The sequence below is a fragment of the Peromyscus leucopus genome, chromosome 4 (genome assembly GCF_004664715.2).
Source record: "Peromyscus leucopus breed LL Stock chromosome 4, UCI_PerLeu_2.1, whole genome shotgun sequence".
In the NCBI taxonomy this organism is placed as follows: domain Eukaryota; kingdom Metazoa; phylum Chordata; class Mammalia; order Rodentia; family Cricetidae; genus Peromyscus; species Peromyscus leucopus.
In genome coordinates this window covers 77,065,689-77,082,564 of record NC_051066.1, presented here as the reverse complement: position 1 = coordinate 77,082,564, position 16,876 = coordinate 77,065,689, and positions in this window count along the sequence as shown.

Below are 16,876 nucleotides of genomic sequence, written 5' to 3'. Positions count from 1 at the left end.
AATTTATAATGTACAAACCAGAACAGCCATCCATGAAGCGCTGGTGCAATCGTTTTGTCTTTCTGTTTTGTACACAGGCATACACATTTGACAAATAAAGATGAGCTCGTGCTGTAAATATTGCTTTTCAGTCTGAATTGAAAGTATTGTGGTAAAGTGCATTCTGTATCAATATTCATCTACCACCTGGTTCAATGTCTACAGACTCCCCCCTCCCCCATTGTATAGACATACTATAATTTGTTGAATCCAACCCAACACTTACCACTAATTATTCTGTTGGCCTAATTCCTCCAGCACACTACAACTTGAGGTTCTTTTGAAAAGCCAGCAAAGGGGAGATTTCTCTCCCCTGAGTTCGATTGTGGTAGTTAATGGTTTCTATTGTGCTCTCTCTGGTGGCTTACCCTGAAGACTTACTATCTTTATAAAGAGTCTCCTGATGTTTAAGGCTGGAATGGAATGTGTGTGGCAGGTGGCTGTTCTCACTTGATGAGAACTTCCCTCATCTTTAAGAAAAGGGCCCCGCTTTTCCTTGTTGGAGTCCTTTCCCCATTCTCTATCAATGCTCTTCCACATGACTTAGGTAGACTGGCCTGGCCTTCTAGCTGGCCACTCTGCCTATAGCATCTCTGTAGCTTTAGTGAAAGTCAAACTGTAGAACTGATCCAAGGAGACTCAACCCCATGATTCTCACTGGAAACTCGGGAAAGTGATCTCTCTTCTTTGTCCCGTGACTGTTATGCCCAGATCGTGGGGACCCCCAAAAGACCACCACGGAGAACAAATCCTGTATGTAAAAGCAAAGAGCCTTTATTTTCAAGCTCGAAGCTTGGACTCTCTGTCCTATGCAGTGGTGAGATCAGAGAGCCCGGAGCCCAGGCAGGGTGGCTTTGGTTTTTTTTGTTTGTTTGTTTGTTTTTGTTTTTTTATCATAGCAGAGGTTGGGGTGAGGGAATTTCCAGGGTTCAGGACCCAGGCCTGACATTTGTCTAGGGTGTAGGGAATGATTGGAATGTCAGGTGTTTCCCCTTAGATGCAGGCCCTCCCTGGGTAGGGTCAGCTTATGGCTTTTCCTGGGTCCAGGTGTCACCTGTGTGGTCAAGCTGATTTGCCGCCCCAATCCCCCCAGTGACCACTGAGCTGAGAGAAGCTTAAGTCTGAAGGGACTGGTGGCCATTTGTCACTTCAGAGGGAGAGCCTAGTTGTGGGTAAACTCAAGGAAGGGAGGAGTGTTGAAGCGAGAGAAGCAAAAAGCCCCACACCATCTGGATCCTGCCTGGCCGGCGCTCTAGAACAACACAGTTCTGGGAATCAGTGCACTTCCTTTTCTTCTTAAACTGCTTTGAGTTATATGCTACTAACGAGTATGCAGCATCAATTTAGTCCAGCAGTGCCAAAAGGTGTAAAGTCAAAATTAAAACCTTCCCTTCTCATTCCCCAATTCTCAGTCGAGATTCAGACACAAGCACCTCTCAGTTTCCTAAACATGCATCCAAAGTATCCCAGTACATTTTCAACCATGCCAAAATTCACACATAGATAACCAGGAGTCTACACGGTCCTCTAACTTCTTGTCTCACAAGATTTAACATTAAATAAAGGCTACCTTTCCTTACCTGTGTCTAGATGCATACTTCATTTCCCCTGAAACCTGCGAAGGATCTACCGTGTTGACTGCCCACTATCTATCCAGTCATGTACTGATGTTCATTTGGGCTTACCAAGTCCTTTAAGACCTTTTAAACTGAGTTACTGGATAAGGATAAGGCTCCGCGAGTCACAGTGCTTACTAGATAAGCACAAGGTTCTGAGTTCAAATCTCCAGAGCACATATATAAAGCTAAGAGTGGCTATGTGTGTGTTGGTAACCCTAGTGCTGTGGGACACAGATACAGTGGGATCACTGGGGTTTGCAGTATCGAACCCAGCTCCAGGGTCAGTGAGAGACCCTGTCTCAAGAGAGTAAGGCTGAGTATGCAGAGCAGAGCATCTGACCTCCTCCTTTGGCCTTGGTATGTGCTCTTGGGCACACACACCTGCACACACATGCACCACACATGCACATGCACAAACACACAGAAAAGCACAGCCAGGTTGCCATAAGTGTCTTTCTTTTCTAAATGTTGGCAGCAAATATACAGACAGTTTATACTTCTCATCCTTTATCGAGTAGGCGCTTTCCAGGGGACACATTCATGTGCCTTTGTGGGATGCTGCTATAGAGCACCAGCTCTAAGTGGGCACTCTCAAAATACTCCTAAAAGTTGGAGGGCTACCGGTCAAGCTCTTCAGTACAAACATGGCCAAGGAAAATGGGTGTGGGGTTCTGCGGGAGCGGAGAAATGATTCAGAAAGTATAGATCCACTTGCTAAGGATAGAATGCTCTTTTCATCATCAGGGACACAAACAGGCTCAGATGCCTATCAGATGCAACCAGAAACGCTCTTAACTCAGCTCACTCTTAATAATGACTGCAAATAAAAGCTTTGTGTCTAGAGACCGTAACCGAGGATTATCGGGATCTCTGTTGTTGTGCAGTCACATCTGTATGGGCACCACAAAAGTAGATAAATGTCCTTCCAAAGTGACTTGCTTTGTGAGCTACAGCTACTATAATGGGGGGTGGGATCCTATTTACCGAGCTGTGGGAAAAACTCAGCTAACTTCCTGTTCTCTTTATAAAGAGAGAGAGAGAGAGAGAGAGAGAGAGAGAGAGAGAGAGAGAGAGAGAGAGAGAGAGATTTCAAAATCATAAGAAGTGAGCAAAGTGTGGAGCCAAAAAACAAAATGAAGGGGACAGAAAAATATACAGGACAGTAAATTAATTGTAAAAAGTCATTTTTCTGAATTTTGTGAATCTTGTGGTATTTTTGTCAGCTATTTAAAATTGTGTGGTTTTTGCCGTTTCTTTCCTCCCTAGAAGTTGATATTCATCTTCGTGCCTGGCTTGTGTCTGCAGCTTTGTGTTTTGGGGGAGGCGCTTTAAAGTTGTGCAAGCATCAGGCTCGGCACCACTTCGTTCCGCGCCTGTGTGGTAGCTGAACGTTCAGGGTCTGCCGCCAAACCGCACAGCTGAGAGTCGCAGCTGGGCGTTCCCCTTCTCTGATGTTGGACAGGTGACTATGCCTCTTTGGGCCTCAGTTTCCTCTTCTCTGACATGGTAATAAGAGCTTCAGAGGGCTACGGGGATGGTTTGCTTCAACTGTCAGTTTGACAGAAGCTGGGAACACCTGGGAGATGGTTTCTTGGGGTGAGGAGGTGTCGACAGATGTGGGCAGACCCATCCTGGCTGTGGGCAGGACTACTCCCTCAAAAGGGATCATGGACTGTATCAAATGGAGAAAGTGAGCACTAAGAAATACTCATTGGTGTGTTTCTTGGTTGTGGATACAATGCAACCAGCTACTTTAAGCTCCTACCTGACTTCCCCACCATTGAACTGCCCCACCATGATGAACTGCCCCACCATGATGAACTGCCCCACCATGATGAACTGCCCCACCATGATGAACTGCCCCACCATGATGAACTGCCCACCATGATGAACTGCCCCACCATGATGAACTGCCCCACCATGATGAACTGCCCCACCATGATGAACTGCCCCACCATGATGAACTGCCCCACCATTGAACTGCCCCACCAAGATGAACTGCCCCAGACAGAATAACCCTCTTCTCCCTTACATTGTCAAGTATTTTATTGTAGCAACAGGGAAACTAAGAGTTGTGGGGATGGAATGAGGCAAGAACCAAGAACCTAGTCATCAGGAGCAGTCAATGGCAGGTATTTATTTCTTCAAAAAATGTGTGTGTGTGTGTGTGTGTGTGTGTGTGTGTGTGTGTGTAAGCTGTGTATGTATGCTGTCTGTGAGCTGTATGTGTATATGCTGTGTGCCTGTCCACCGTGTGTGTGTGCTGTGTGTAGTGTAAGCTGTGTGTATATAAGCTGTGTGTGTAAACTGTGTATATGTGCTCTGTGTGTGTTTATGCTGTGTGTATGTTCACACGTGTACATGTGGAGGTCAGCGATCACATTAGGTATCTTCATAAATCACTCTCCATTTTTATTATTTCAGACTCTCACTGAACCTGAAGTTGCCTGATTCAGCTAGCCAGCAAGTCACAGGGATCCTCCTGCCTCTGCCTCCCCAGAGCTGGGATTCCAGGCTCACACTGCCATGTAAAGCTTTTGACTTGGGTAATATCACACCCAGATCCTCATGTTTGAACAGTAAACACTTTACCAACAGAGCCATCTCCCCAGGTCTCGGTTTACATCTTATGAACTTGTGCAGACATCTCAGCAGGACCGGTTCCTGCACATGTCAACCATGGGTCACCAGTGCATTCTGGGTTTATTCTGCTGGGAAATTCCAAAAGCCCTGCAGAAAGCTTGCCCTCCACATAGTAACCTAGACCAGAGCATGGAGTCAGGAAGTCTACTCAAATGGCCCTGAGGCTCTGGTATTAATTTCATCAAGGCCCATTCTAGTCCATCCAGGTCAGGCTGGCTGGGGATTGTGTATGCCTTACTCCTAACTGACATGTCCTGTGAATTCTAACATTTGCTCCCATTTATAAAGCACCTTGCCTCTTAGGGAGCTCAGTGGTCATGTGGCTGAGTCATGGAAGAGGTTGCAAGCTGATGGAAATGGAAATTCTGGCTCAGGTTGGTCAGGGTCATCCCAACAGATAAGTAACAAGAAGAGGAGTAAGTATCCAGGTCTTCAGAAATCCTAACATCTTGTCGTTTCTCAAAAATTCGTGTATTAAGATGTAATATGCCCTTTAAAATGAAATATATTCACAATGAAATACTCTCTTTTTCCAAGTGAGTTGTGAAGGGCAGCCATTAGGCTATATTATATACTAAGAGGGCACTTCTTAGAAAAATAAATTTAATTGCAGGCTCTTGAGTCACGTCAGAGCCTCTGTTTTAAACATTCAATTATAGTAAAGATACAGCTATAGAGAATGTGATTCCCATCCTAATCTGAGACCTCAGATGGCAGCTCCTTTTGTACGTCTGTCTTTAAAAAGCTGCCTCCCTCAGCCCCCAATCCTGTTATCTTCTCTCTTCAACTTGCCAAACAAATCTAGACCAGAAAAAAAAAAAAAAGAAAAGAAAAAAAAAAAAAAAAACGATTAAACGCCTAAGGGAAGAAGTGAAAAGCTCAAAACTGGGAGACCGTTCCTACATGTTCAGACTAATTTAATATTTTCTCACATAACAAATTAGAAAGGGAAAGAACAATTTGCATAGAAGGACAATTAAGAGCGAGCTAGAGGTGTCACTTGTTCCCAATCAGGATGGGCCTTCATAAGCGGCTTTTTTATGGATATCGTAAGTTCTGACAAGCATGAACTAATGAGTGTAGGCTATGTTCTCTAGTGTCACCCAGAAAGTGGGAGCTTCAGCACAAAGCAAGAATCAACCCACGGTGCGCTGTGCCTCAGGCCTTCTCAGCAAGCCAGACTAACAACCAAATTACTAGCAGCGAGCTAACTAAGGTACAGAAATGCCAGGGCCTTTGAAAATGCAGTCAGAGCTAATGGTGATGACAGATAGACAGACAGGCAGGCAGGCAGACAGAGCAAGCAGAAAGTAGATGATGGACAGATGACGGAGATATAGAAAATAAATGAAGAGATGATTGATAGATTATGAATGGATACATGATAGATAATGGATGGATAAATGATAGAGAGAATAAATGATATATGATAAATAATGATGGATAGATATATAAAGAGAGTGATCGGTGATGAGAAGACAAGTTAATGAGAGAGGAATAGATGAAAGAGATAGATAATCAATGTACATATAATTTATAGGTAATGGATGGATGGATAGATAGATGATAAATTGATAATGGATGGATATAGATAATAGATGGATAGAGAGCTAGATGATAGTTACATAGGCTAATGAGGAATAGATGATGATGATGATGATGAAGATAGATGATAGATAGATAGATAGATAGATAGATAGATAGATAGATAGATAGATAGAGGGCTATAGACAGATAGGGTGATAGATAGCAGAGGGATTTATTTGGTGTTTCTGGAGCTGCCTGCTAGCCCATCAATCCTGGTAATTTCCACAGACTGTCCCCAGAGCCCTCACACTACTCGAAAGACCTACTCTGCAAGTATAATTATGAAGGTAAGTTTTTAACCTGCAGGACTTGATGGTGAACAGCCACTTGATATTCCAGCTGCCACAGGAAGTTTCTCTCCTCAGCAGAGACAAGATTCACGCATGCAGAGACACTCAGCTGCCTACCTCATCCAGCATTCAGGGAGTTTTCTCTTACAATGGACATTAAAAGAGCCCATAGGCCAGTTAACCCCAATGTGTAAGCTGGCCAGCTTCCTTCCCTGCCTGATGGATCAGGAGAGATTGTGTGGGTGGACCCAGCAGCCAGCTGCCGGTATTGCCAGGAGTTTGTTTGCTCGCTTAATAAGCAATAGAAATTTTGATTCTGGCTATTGTAGCAGGAATCTTACCAAGTTCTTATTAATAAGATCAAACCTGAGGCCAGTTATTGGGGTGAACTGGAAGATCAGAGAACCAGAACAAGCCACAGCTAACCTCACCTGGCCAACTTCTCAGCTGATCTTGTCTCCTCAGACTGGAGGCCTCTGAGTCCTCATCCAGAATGGCTCTCAGCTGAATTGCTGCTCGAAAGCCTGAAGCTTAACCAGGCCAAATGCTTAACCAGCCAAATGCTTCTAGTTTCTGGTCCTCACACCTTATATACCTTTCTGCTTTCTACCACCACTCCCTGGGATTAAAGGCATGAGTCACCATGCTTGGGCTGTACCCTTGAACACATGGATTTCTGCCTCTGGAATCCTAGGATTAAAGGTGTGTGCTACCACTGCCTACATATCTAGTGGCTTTTCTCTTCTCTGACCCCAGATAAGTTTATTAGGGTACACAATATTTTGGGGAACACAATACCACCACAGGCTATCTTGATGAAAACCAAATGCAGGCATGTGTTTGTAGGATATGACACTACCAGTGTTTAGAGAAGTCTAGGGAAAGCTAACCGTAGGAACGTTATCACGTGTAGGGAACCTTAGCAGCTCCAGTGACCTAAGTAACAGTGATTCATATTGGGAGTTGCATGAAAAAGTGACCCTGACAATGCTTTTCCTATCAGCCTCCTCCACTGAGTCACAGAAGGAAGACTGTCTTTCTGTTCACTTTCTGGTGAGGCGGCTAATTAGCTTGAACTGAGCCCAGGCAGGAGATACGGAACATGGGTAGGAAGGCACGGAACCCAGAGGATGGAAACTTGGATGCAGTGGCACAGGTTCCCTGAAGGCCAGCTGCTGTTACCGAGGAGAAAGAAAAACACCTAGGAGAAATGGGTGAGCAGAGAGCACAGGTATCACTGCACTTAAGTGTCTGACCGCAACTCTAAGAAAGCGATGCTTCCTCACTTGTCCTTCCAAAGGCTTCTCACCAAGAGGATCTCCTCAGAAAGTAAAAATGCTACACTTGTACATCAGAATGCAATTTCCCCTCGTCGCCTTCCATAGCATGGACAACACACCAAACCTTCACAGAGATAAGGGTAGCAGCACAGACAGGCGAGAAATAGAGCTATGACCATGAAGCGCAGGGCCAGTGGCAGGTACTGCATAGCAGGGACAACTGGTCGACCTAGGTGAATCAGGAAAGCTTCAAAGACTGATGAGAAATCGGAGTCTGCAAGGAAAGACTGTGATGTCTGAAGGCAGGAGGAGGATGTGATGCAGCTGAGAGCTGATTATGATCCATTAGCCAGGAACTCAAAGAGTTGGATGAGGTAGCACTCTGGTCCCAGTTTGTTACCATCTGTTCAGCCTTTATCTTGCTTGAGTCAGAGTGGAGGGGACTGCTCTCCCTGATTACTTTGTCTTGGCTACGAGGCCTGGTAGGTATGTCAGTGTGCCAATCCAAAGAAGCCTAGGTCATGGGCATTGGAAGATCCATATGCTGCCAAGAATCCAAGAGAAAAACATTTCTACCCAGCTTGTGGTCCAAGGAGATGTGGAGAAGAGCCTTCATCAATGCTCAGAGCTACACATTCTAGATCTCCCCAAGCGTGAAGGTTCTGGACACCTGCTGAACTTTGTCTTGACATGGAAGGCTATTATGGAGTCTGGGAAGCCACATCTGATTTTTTTTTTCCAGACATTTGTTTAGGCACATATGCCACAGCATGCTCATTGACAAAGGACAGCTTGGAGGAACTGGCTCTTTTCTTCCACCACGTAGGTTCCAGGGACCAAACTCAGGCCCTGAGGCTTTGTTGCAAGCATTTTTACACACTCTGCATGTGGCTGGCCCTAATTTTTTAAAAGTTCACTTGGTGAACTTTTAAAGACCTTGCTTCAAAAAACAATGTGGATTGCCAGGAGTGGTAGTACATACCTTTAGTCCCAGCACTCAGGAGGCAGAGGCAGGTGGATCTCTGTGAGTTCCAGACCAACCTGGTCTACATAGTGAGTTTCAGGACAGCCAGTGTTACATAACAGACTCTGTCTCAAAAAAGAAAAAGAAAATAAAAACAACAACAACCAAACAAACAAACAAACAAAACCAATGTGGATTGCTCCTGAGGAACAACACCCACACATGTGTGCGTATGTGTAACACCACCCCCCCCACACACACATGCTCAATGAAGATATTCTATAGGACACAGATTTTCAGAAGTTACCAGCCTTGCTTCTTTGATATTTTTATAAACATATCTATTAAAAGCACTCTCTTGTTACATAATTGAAGAATCAATATTGCGTATGCCTGACACTGTCAGTTATACAGAGGAATATACATGAAAAAAAAAATATATATATATATACACACACACACATGAACATATACATGAACAGAAAAGAATTCTACATTCAAGTTTACAGGAGTTATTTTGGGTGGCATTACAGTTGATTATTTCATTTCTTTACATAAGTTTTTTTTTTTTTTTACAGTGGCACATGCCATTTTATTATGATATAACATAAAATAATTTCACAATCACTGGACCCCTGCTGACTTCACACATTATTCTATCTCATTCTCACTCTCCTCCTGATGACTGAGGAGTATGAATTTTGAGAAGACCTGATTTTACCAAGCCTGGCAAATAATACATGACAAAATCAGATGTCAAACCCACATCTTTCTCATGGCATCTCTCTTGTGACAAGGCATGTGTTAGTTGGTTTGTTTCTTGGGAGCTGCTCACATCTTTAAGTGTGCAGCTTGACAAAATTCAGTATGAGTATGTATCTCTCTAACCTATACTCCTGATAATTATAACTGATTGATTGTATCGTGAATCTTAAAGGTCTTATTAATAAAAACAAACCTGGAGGCAGGTATTGGGAGTGAACGCTGAATGATCAGAGAAACAGAACAAGCCACATCCAAACTCACTTTGCCAGTTCCTCAGTTGATCTTGTTTCCTCACACTGAAAGCCTCTAAATCCTCATCTGAATGGATCTCAGCTGAACAGCTGCTAGAAGCTAAAAGCTTAAGAAGACTCTAGTTCCTCGTCCTCACACCTTATATACCTTTCTGCTTCCTGTCATCACTTCATGGGATTAAAGGGATGTGTCACCATGCCTGGCTGTTTCCAGCATGGCTTTGAACTCACAGAGATCCAGATGGATCTCTGCTCTAGAATGCTAGGATTAAAGGTATGCATGCCACCACTTTTTGGCCTCTATGTCTATCTAGTGGCTGTTCTGTTCTCTGACCTCAGATAAGTTAATTAGGGTGCACAATACATTGGGGAACACACTATCACCACAATTGTTTTTTTTTTTTCTGTGTATAGATGTTTTGCCTGCATGCACATACATGCACCACAGGTATGCCTGGAGCCTAAGCAAGTCTGAAGAGGCACCTGGTCCCCTGGAACTGGAGTTACAGGTTGTGAGCCTCCATGTGGGTCCTAGGAACTAAACCAAGTGCTCTTAACCACTGAACTATCTCTTTAGCCACATTTAAATTTTTTCACGTCCCTAATAAGATAGCATTTTCATGCTCTGAAATTCTTTCTTCCCAGTCTACCCTTGGCTGTAAGTAACTGCTGTTGTGAGTTATCTATATGTTATAGAAAATGCACTATCTGTAGCCAGCCCTGAGATCACCCAATCTCATGAAATGCACGATTGGTTCCATCTTCTTTCATTCAGCATAATATCTTGAGCATTGTGTGTTGAGTAGTACTCCATCTGTCTGAGGATGCTGAGGTGTGTCCGTTTGTTTTCTTTTTAATGAGCATTTTAGTTGTTTTGACTTTAGGGCCATAATGAATAATACTACTGTAAATACCACTGAAATCTTTGGTCCATGTGCATTTTTCATTGCTGTTGGGTGAATACTTAAGAATCGAAATGCTTGGTTTTAGAGTAGAGATGTATTTAATTAGATAAGAAACCAACAATGAAGACTATTTGGCTAATATTCTGAGACTGGTACTCAAGGATGAAGCCCTTCAGAGTCTGACGCTCGGCATCTTGAACTCTTGCAGCTTCCTGAGGGACAGAGATGCTACAGTCAGTCACCTTTGTTCTATCAGTGGGTCTTTTCCATCCCTCCTGGCACAAAGCTGCTAAATTGTTTGGGGTTTCTGGAGTGATAGGGACTTCTCTTGTTTTGATGAGGTGACTTGTAGTGGGCTCCTGGCTAGCTTCAGGGTCAGGGCTCATTACCAGTATGAGAGCCACAACTAGAAGCTAGGGACCTTCAGACTCTCATTATCCTGCTGGGAAGGGAGGGGGAAATCAAGTTAATAATTGGCCGTGATTATAATATGACGTCCAGATAAATATCTCTAAAGATGGAGTTCAGAGAGCTTCCAAAATGTGGTGATCTCTAACTCTTTGGGGATAAATGTGGCTATTCTTGGGACCCTCTGGGACTAGTCCAATATATTTCTTCATCTGAATCCTTTTTTTTTTTTTTCAAGACAGGGTTTCTTGGAAACTTTGGAGCCTGTCTTGGAACTCGCTCTGTAGACCAGACTGGCCTCGAACTCACAGAAATCCATCTGCCTCTGCCTCCTGATGCTGGGATTAAAGGTGTGTGCCACCACTGCCCAGCCTGAATCCTTTATTATACCCTTTACAACAAACCAGTAAGTGTATCCCCCAAGCTCCGAATGATTCCAGCACATTACTTAATCTGAGGAAAGAGCTGGGTTATACAAACCTCTTTTTATGCCCAGCTGGCCAGAGGTACAAAGAGCAAGCAGAGACAGCTGGCACTTGGAGTGGGTGATCTGGTTGGACCCTGGGTAGATGGAAGGTTGAAGACACCCTTGCTAGCCTGCAAGAGGCAGTCCATTTGCTAACAGAAGGGAAGTGCTGTACAGAAAGAAGTGAGAGTATGGAGAAATCGCTATCCTCCTTTGGTGGTTTAACAAAGAGCTTGTTTTATGCATCTGTCAACGATGGGTAACAGTTCTATCTAATCCACGGTTTCATAAACCCTCGGGATCATCAACCTTCTTTACCTTTACTCACAGTGGTGGCTGGGAAGTTGGATGTCATTGTGATTTTAATTGCCTTTTCTCCGTGACTCATGATGGCGAGAGCTTTCCATGTGTGCACTGACTGCTGTGTCTTTGTCTGAGAAGTAGTTAGTCCAGTCTTTCTGCCATGACTTACAGTTGATTGTTAGGTTAGTCAGTTTTCCGTCGCTATAACAAACACTAATTTATAAGCTAGTTAACTTATGAATAGAAAATGGTTGTTTCAGCACACAGTTTTAGTCATTTAAGTCCATGATTGATTTGTAGTTGAGACTTACTTACTGGAGAGGGTTCTCTTCTTCTGGGCTCCGGGGAATCAAATTCAAGTTGTCAGACTTGGAGCAAGCACCCTTACCCACTGAGCCATCCCGTCAGACTCCTGTTAAAGATATATTTTTGGGGTCTGTCTCGAAATAACTCATCATGTTCATGTAACAGCTTTTACCCTCTCCCAATATCACCTTGTTGGGACCCAAATTTCTAACATATGGATCTTTGGGGGAAACTTTGGTCGTTACTTCTTCTCCTTTCCCCTCTGCCTGATTAGTTTTCATCCTCTCTTATTGAGACTCCATGTGTATGTGTTTTATTTATTTATTTTGGTTCTGTAATTTCCATTGGTCTTTTAAAAAAAAAAACTTTCTCTGTGAAGATATTTACATTGAGATGTCCATTCCTTCCTTTTTGTTCTCATGGCTATCCTTTATTTATTTTTTTTTTTCATTTTTATTTTTTAGTTTTTCAAGGCAGGGTTTCCACCATGTAGCTTTGGAGTCTGTCCTGGAACTCACTCTGTAGACCAGGCTGGCATCAAACTCACAGAGTTCCTCTGTCTCTGGTTCCCGAGTGCTGGGATTAAAGGCATGCGCCACCGCCCAGCGTGATGGCTATCTTAAAGTCTTTGTTACTGCCCATGTCTGTCTCACCGCTACTCTGTTCCTTCTGACCTTGTTTCCTGGCTCATCTTTCTATTTTCCTACTTCAACTGCCTACTGATTTTCTTACTGGATGCTAAGCATTATTGGATGGTACAACATTGAGTCTAGAGTGTTGTGTGTTGCTCTGGTGGACATCTGATTTCTTCATGATGCTACTGCAGTGGTTCTCCACCTGTGGGTCACAACCTCTTTGGGGTGGAATGACCCTTTCACAGGGATCACCTAAGACCATCAGAAAACACAGATGTTTATATTACAATTCATGAGAGTAGCAAAATTAGAGTTATGAAATAGCAATGAAAATGATTTTATGGTTGGGGTCACTACACCTGAGGAACTGTATTAAAGGGTCGCATCATTAGGAAGGTTGAGAACCACTGCTCTACTGCATTCTTTTGAGGCTTACTTTTAAGCTTTGATAATGTGGGTCAAGAGTGGCCCCTGTGCTAGGATTAGTGTGGTCCTGTTCTGAAGGATGGGCATTTCTGGAGCCTCCGCTCAATTCGCAGTGTTTGGTGATAGAGTTGACTGGCCAGCAATGTAACATCTGCCATCCTTGTGTAACCTCAGAGTCTCACCAGCTCACCTCCCTTACCAGCTGTTCTTGGTCAGGCTGTGCAAAACACATGTGTTTTGCATGTGTGTGTTGGGAGTAGGGGGGGGCAGAGGGCAGTGAGTGGGGGGGGGGCAGAGGTCAGGTGTCTTCTCAATGGTTTTCTGCCCCATTGTTTGAGGCAGGATCTCTCACTGAAACTGGCCTCAAACTCCATGAATCCCCCTATCTCTGCCTTCCCAGACCAAGTTGTTCACGGTCTGGGCTTACAGGCATACTTCTATGCCTAGTTTTTTATGTGGGGTTCTGGGGATCGAACTCAAGTCTTTCCCTTGTAGAACAAGCACATTTACCTATTGAACCCCACTCCCGGCCCCTGTGCCAAGTCTTACGGCATGTGCAGTTTTCTATGTGGCCAAAGACTAAAGGGGACCTGCATGCAGATATCTGGGTTATCGTTTCTGATCTGCTCTTCTCTAAAACCCTGTTCCCCAAATTCAAGCCCCTCGGCATCCCCACTGAGTTCCCTTCCTCCCACTAGGGAATCCCACTGCTGTCTGTGGGGTCTTGCACTGCCCCTTAGAGGTGTCCCGAGCGGAAAGCGGGGCTGCCTGTGCAGCCTAGCTCATGTGTTTCTTTGCTCAGGGCTCACCAACTGTTTTCTTAAGTCTTTGTAAGCCCTGAACAAAGCCCTTGGCACATATTAGGTGCTTAGTCAGGTGTTTCCACAGGAGGAGGGCAGGATGAGTCTGGCTCACTGAAGTCCCAGTTCTGGAAATACCCAGAAAACCATTGACATGACCCACCCAGAGAAGCGTTCTCATCTCCTTCGCCCACACCCGGCTTCCCTCAGCAGTAACCGATTTTCCCTTCAGAAGCTGGCAAGCATTTTCTGCACATTTGAGTGACTCCGTTTGTGAGACTTGGAGTGTGGAGGTCAGAAGCAGAACCACATTCATCCGCAGTTGAGATGCACACTGTCCTCTGGGGGATTTGATAGACTTTTTCCAAATCAGCTAAATGCTCTCTGGAAGAATTATTGGCGGGGAAGGAGGCTGTGAACAACTTGGTCTAAATCATCATTCAGATAGATCCTGGAAGCCCTGCATAGAGATTTCATGTTACCAAGAAAAGGGTTCCAAGGGCTCTTCAGAGCACAGGAGGACAGCAGTGCGGGAGATCTCAGTGTGGAGAACCCATATCCGGCACTACAGATGGAAGAAGCTCCCCTCCTCCTGCCCAGGCCTCCTGCCTCCTTGCATTTGCCTTGAACAATCTACCCAGGCTCCTCACCCTAGGGCTGTTTTTCTGGAGCAGTGAACCAAACAAAAATCCAGGCATTTCCTCTGGTCTTCATCTCCACTGGGAAGAGCAAGCTTGCTTCAGAGATTCGCCACTCCCCCTACACACACACACACACACACACACACACACACACACACACACACACCATAACTCACGTCACAAACACTCCCGGGCCCCATTTGAGATGTGTCACCTGACTTTGGGGCAGTCACCCTCTTCTTGTCTTAGGGACAATTTTTATAGTTCAGATTCTTATTTCCTTCCAACTAACATTTCCTCTCCTTCCACAGACACTGTTCTCTCCATGCCTGCATTTTAGTTCAAAGGCGCCGAAGACAAACAAGGGATTGAAAAGACTTAATGTGCGAGTGTTTTCATTTTCCTCTGGGCAAGAAAAGACAACAAGTTATGATTTTCTTCCTAACAAACAAACTGTTTTCCATATGTCTCCAAGAGAAAACTGCTTCCCTGTGATTCTGCATATTTCTCAGTCAACTCCAGCGGGGAGATCCTGGGAGCAGTGAGTTGTCTTCTCTTGCAGGGGGGAAATGTGTTTTCCGACTCACGGGCTGATCTCCGAGCTGTAGTAATTGAGCCTGCAGAGCCCACTCCAGCTCCCTGCCTGCAAGGGAGCCAGAGTGTGGGGGGGAGCAGAGGGTTGCTTCTCCCAGCTCTGAGGGCTTCTGGGCAGAGTCCAGGGAGACCTTGCCTCATGGCCTCAGGCAGCTGCTGCCCCTCACCCCTGCTTCTAAGCAGAGTTGAGCAGCTGCTTCTGTGCCGAGGGAAGCGTCTGCCTCGCACGGAGGGGGACGGTGGGGGCTGTGCACTTTGCAGAAAGTGCCTGATGGCACTGCTGCCGTCTGGATTCCGGATCCTGAGCCAGCTGCAGCCCGCCCCCCAAACCCTGGACAGGGCTCCTGGGGTGGCTTTCCCCCTCCTTGTTAGGACCGCCAAGGCTCATTCCCAGCCTTTAGCACTTCCCCCCTTGTTTTTTCCTCGGATCCTCCCTCAAGGTGAGAGCTTCACAGGCTGGGTCTGCAGCATGGCCACCCTCCTCCGGCGTCCCTCCTTCTGCGGCCTTCTCCTCTCCTCAGCACCCTCCCCACGATGCGATGCGGCCTGCTCTCTTGCAGCAGCAGAGATGCTCACAGCCTCTTGACTGCCCTGGGCTTCCCTTTAGGTTGGAATGTGGGTCCTGGATGAGGTATTAATGGCGGAGCTCCAGCTGACCACCTCTTGTTTATCCTTAAAGCCTCAGCGCAGGATTCTTCCTGCAGGAAGCCTGCCCTCTTGGTTACACCATTTACAGTGCTTCCTCCTCAGGTTTCCCTCACAAAGAGGGGTAAACGGAAAGGGGGAGGGTACAGAAATGAAAATGGGGGGCGGTAAGGGCCGCCTTATCTACTTTGATCATAACCGCCTCCTCCCCCACCTCCGCCTCCTCCCCCTCCTCTTTCTCCTCTGCTTTGAGGCAGTTTCACGTATCTCAGGCTGTACTATGTAGCACTATGTAGCAGAGAACGACCTCCCAAGTGCTAGGATTCCAGGCATGTGCCACTATGTCCAGTTTGTGTGGCTCTGAGACTCGAACCCCGGGCTTTGAGCATGCTAGGCAAGCACTCTGCCACCACAGCCAGATCCCAGCCCCGGCTTCTTTAGCAGTCTCTCCGTGGACGTAACACACCCAAGCTCCGCTGGAGTACAGCTTTTTAATGAGCCCCCCTATACTTCCAGCATCCCCCAGAGGAAGGACAGAGACAGGCATTTGCTAAGAGCTGGGCCTGGGACTGCTTCTAGCCTCTGTCCCACATTTCTGGGCTCATTTTCAATGATGCTGTAATTTTAACCTGTTCTCAGAGAACAGAGACACTGGCACATTTGGGAGCCGTCTCCCTGTCCAGTCTTCCCTGCCTCTGTCATTATGTAGGTATGCTGGGGTAAGGACTGTAGAAATGATTCTTAACTTCTTGGACAATGCTTCTCAAAAGATGTACCCTAGGGGCTGAAGAGACGGCTCTTCTCTGTGGTTAAGGCCACTTGCTGCTCTTACAGAGGACCCAGGTTTAGCTCCCAGCACCCACATGATGTAACTCCAGTTCCAGGGCACCCTATGCCCTCTTCTGGCCTCCAGAGACATCAAGCACATGCATGGTACACATACATTTATGCAGGAAATAGCTCAGACACACATTTAAGAAGAACATGCAGCCTAATTCTTCCCCTCTTGAGCATAGGTGGGTCTTAATGATAGTTTCCAATGAATAGGATGTTACAGAAACGATACGTTAATTTTGAGGCCATACAAAGACATAGATATTGCTGTTTTGTGACGGGGTCTTTCCCTCAACTCCTGGAGAGACCCACCCAGGCACAGAGAATCCCTGCCCACAGGCAATGAGTGACCATCTTGGAACAAGATAATAAGCTTTCAGATGACTACAATCAGAGCCAAAACTTTGTGGTCTTGCGAGAGATCTCCAGCCACAGCCTCTCAGCTCAGCTATTCCCAGAGTCCCAAGCCACAAAA